Below are 4,617 nucleotides of genomic sequence, written 5' to 3'. Positions count from 1 at the left end.
ATGCTGACTGGGTCATGAGGTCAGAAAAGAAGAAGAAAAAAACAGGTCAAGAAGAACTGACAAAAAGAATTGCAAAATAATTAGGAATTAATGTGAAGATTAATTTTTAGTCAATTCTGCAAGACAGACTTTCAGGAAAGGAGGTGGAATAAAAATGAGCTCCTAAATCTTAATCCCGGATTCTGGAAGATATATTCCTCAAACCATCGGACAAGAGTAGGTGGTGCTGGTCCTTCACGAGTCACTCTAATCTGTTCATGAAGCCTATATATAAAGTCTTAATATATAGTATTTCACAATACTTCATGGTATTCTAATTAAATCATTTTTTGGAATCTTAGATTTCTCAGAACCTGACACATTGTAATTCTGAGACTCCAGGAAAGTGGCAGTTCTGTAAAATGTTGGCACTGGAGACTAAATGCTCCCTGATAGTTTCACACCTAATTCACTTAACACACACACACACACCACACACACACACACACACACACACACACACACACACACACACACACATTACCCACAGTGACAGTGGGACTGAGTGACATCAGATTTATGATAGTTTTTTAATTTTCTATCATCCATATAGTGTTGTATAGTCATGAAACTATGCATATTTCCTCAGAATGACTTGTCTTCTATGTGTACATTTTTTTGAAGTGTTTAGAAGCTGCACTTTAAAAAAATAAAAGACATTTACTGGTTACTTTTTTACTGTTATTTCAAAAAATCACCACGACAAAACCATTCAAGCTATCCAAAATTCATTCGCATCTGTTCTGTAAGATAAATTCTTTAAACAGTGGTAAAAGAGGATGTGGTGCTGAACCTTCAAGAGTCACTCAAAACGTATCTGTCCATAAAGCCTATAAAGAATTATTCTTAATATACAGTTCACAATACTTCAGCTTGTTATTCTAATTAAGTGAGGGTCATTTTATCAGTAAAATACATAAAATTCATATTATTTTTCTTTGAAAGATTTCTATAAATGATTTAAATCATACTTGTTTCTACAATAATTATTTAAAAGTGATCCTATAGCTCCATCAGGTGGCCATTATTGGTACTAAGAATTGCAAGCTTCATTTATAAGTTATGATAGTTTTAATTTTTTGCTGGCTCTTGAAAATGATAAAGCTTTGAAACTTACTGTGGTTCCTTCAAATGATGACTTCTACGTATATAAAAAATTATGAAGAGTTTGGAATTAAAAAATTTAAAGATATAGTAAAATAACTATTGTATTTTTTTATGTTACTTTAATAAATCGCTATGGCCACACCATTTAAGGTATCCTAAACCCATTCGCAATTTAACATCTTCAGTATATTGGATTCATGTTAAAAAAAAAGTTTGGTGTGAACTACTTGTGTCTTCTTGGAGGAGTATGAATTCATTTACAGGCTGATTTTATCATAAATCCACAATAGAATTTCTGAGTTCTGTATCAATCTGTGTTGTTGTTTGTTTATTTTTATTTTTTTATTTTTCATAGGAAGATAACTGATCCTTTACGCTCCTTTTTAATAAATGTGCTTATAAACCAAAAACAAGCTATTTATAGCTGTATTTATAAACTGCTTACTACTGACTATTAATATTGGGACAAGGCTTTATAAAGCATGAACTGACTATTTACTTTTTGAGTTTGAAATTATTATTTGCAGCACAAATAAGGTTTTTTACGATTTTTTAAAATTCCTAAAACTGTAAGAAAAGGATAAGGCCTAAGATTTCTATGTGAGTGGCTAAATTTATTTGTTTTTATAACTATAATGCATAAACTATGAAATTATACAAAATATATAAAAAAGTACAACAGTTATTGTTTTCCAATGTTTTTTAGCCTACTGCAATCATTCTAAACAGCTTGAATAAAACCTGTTAATATTTATTATAGACCACTGTAACTGTGTATAATCTAACAAACAAGTTTATTATGAAAATAAAAGTGTGTACACCAGATAAATTGGACGATAAAGAAATTGCTAACAATAGTATAATAGAGCATGTTTTATGTTTTTAGGCGTTTAGATGCAGAAATGGACAAATCAAATGTAAAATAAAATGTAATTGATTTAAATAAATATAGATTAATTCTTGTTAGAGCAAAATAATAAATAAATAAATACGTACACACATTAAAAACGCAGCCAAGATGAATGAATTACATTTTTTATATAGATTAAAATTGAAGACAGAAGCAGCTGGTATACGCGGTCACTTAATATTCAAATCCAGTAGATCCACTTCAGATATATTTCTCAACGGTTTACGTTCACGTGGCTGTTTTCGTTTATATTCGCCAAGCTATTTTTGAAATAATCTTGTCCGTGATGTGTTCGTTTGTACGACGAAAGACAGAATCCTGCAGCTCGAGAGATATATGTTATTCTGCCAGTCGCGCTTTCAAATAGTCTTGCACACTTAAACGGGTCACAAACACCTGCATTTAGCTCTTGTTGTGTTACAATGGGTTTATTGTGTGCATTTGTGGTAATATTTTATTTAAAAAAGCTCTTAAACAAGAATAAATTCGTTTGTTTTGAGCTCGACACTGTACGCGCTGATCGGAGGCAGTGATTTCATATAGGCAGCCACAAATATTTCATTTTCACACAAACAGTTCAAAAACATCTTAATTTAGCTCTTGGTGTGTTCTAATTGGTGAATTGTGTGATATCGCTGCAATACTTTATTTTTAATAGCTATAAAACAAGAATAAACTCTTTTTTTCTGAGCTCATCATTCCAGATGCTCATGCTCAGAGCGGTGATTCATCTCTCGTCGTGTTTCTCACGTATCACTGACCACACATCCATTATTAATGAGCCCTGACCTGATAATAATCATATATGTTGGTTTAGCTTGTCAGTGTGAATTAAATCCAAGTATTTATTTGTATTTTAACCGATTTAAAAGAGAAACTAAATCTCCGGTAATTGCACCTGTAGGGGCGCAATTTCTCTCAGACAATGGAAGTCTGAAGCACATATACTCAAACAGAGGGACAGAGTGATATGAGATGTCTGACAGTTTTTTAATTTTCTATTATCCATACAGTGTTGTAAAGTCGTGAAACTATCCATATTTACTCAGAATGACTTTTTGTCTGTATGAAAAAAGGTTTTGAAGTGTTTGGAATTTAAAAATGCAGGAAAATTAATAATTCCAGTTTTACTGTCATTAAAAAAAATCACCACGACAAAACCGTTCAAGCTATCCAAAATCCATTGGCAATTTAAGTTGTTTAAAATGTTTTGGCATCATGTAGACAAAGTTTGGTGTGTATAGTGTTACTCTCCTCTGAGCAGTATGCATTAATTCACAACTAAATGTAAAAAAAAATCCACATTCAAATCAAAATAGCTGACTTCCTGTTGATCGTAGCTGATGACTGTGAATTAGAAAGTTGTCGGTCTTGATAAGAACAATTTTTTTACCGAGTTTGGTGTCTGTAGCTAAAACTAACCCCCCCACTTTTGACAAAAGGTGGCGCTATAGAGTGCCTTTTCCACGCCCTCTTATGAACTTTTGCCAGTGTCTAGTTATCATAAATACTGATATGTGTTCTGAGTTTGATGAAATTCTAAGCATGTTATATGCCTCAAAATCACCTGAGAAGTATTCCAGTTTGACATGTTGCCACGGCAACAATATTTTTAGCTATCCAATTTCCCCCAGCAGATTCATATCGGCTGTGTTTTAACATTATTCTGATGAAGTTTGAAGCAAATCGAGTAAAAATATTATGCTGAATTCAAAGCATTTTGAAAATGACACACTTCCTGCTGCCAGTTGGTGGCGCTATAACTTTGACTCCTAATAGTCACATATATGTGATCGACATCATACAATGAATAATCTGATGAAGTTTGATTGAAATCAGGAAATGTATGTGGATGGTATTAGACACTTCCTGTTTCTCAATTCTCGCCATAATTTCAACGCCTTGCCACGAGCAAACCGTTCGAGATATCAAAAATCCCCTGGCAATTTTTCATCCCCAATGTCTTGAGATCATGTTGACCGAGTTTGGTGGTAAACGAGTAAAAAACCTATGACAAGTATATCAAATTCCAGAGCATGCGCTTTTTACATAACTCTAAATAGCTGACTTCCTGTTGGGCGGAGCCCAATGACATGCAATACGAAAATTGTTCGGCACAATGAGATCTATATGTGTACTGAGTTTCATATGAATATGTGCAAGTATGTGTGAGCTATACATCAACATTTATGACTGTGTTCCAGGGGGCGCCATAGAGCCCCTGTGCCACGCCCGGGTCCCAACCTCTGCAGGCTCCTAAAGGGCACAGATTCCAAAGTGTGCGCAAATTTTCAAGAGTTTTTGAGTATGTTAGGGACCCCAAAAGCCCCCACAACTTTGACCAAAAATATGAATAATAAACCCTAAATAGCCAACTTCCTGTTGGGCGGAGCCTATGACATGCAGTACGAAAGTTGTTTGGTTTAATGAGATCTACATGCGTACCGAGTTTCATGTGTCTACGTGCAAGTATGTATGATATATGGCCCTCAGTATTCCAGGGGGCGCTGTAGAGCCCCTGTGCCACGCCCGTGTATCAGTCTCTGCCCGACCCTAATGGC

This window comes from Carassius auratus, unplaced genomic scaffold, assembly GCF_003368295.1.
Source record: "Carassius auratus strain Wakin unplaced genomic scaffold, ASM336829v1 scaf_tig00216162, whole genome shotgun sequence".
NCBI lineage: Eukaryota > Metazoa > Chordata > Actinopteri > Cypriniformes > Cyprinidae > Carassius > Carassius auratus.
The sequence above is the reverse complement of the archived record's forward strand: the minus strand, read 5'-3'. Positions refer to the sequence as shown.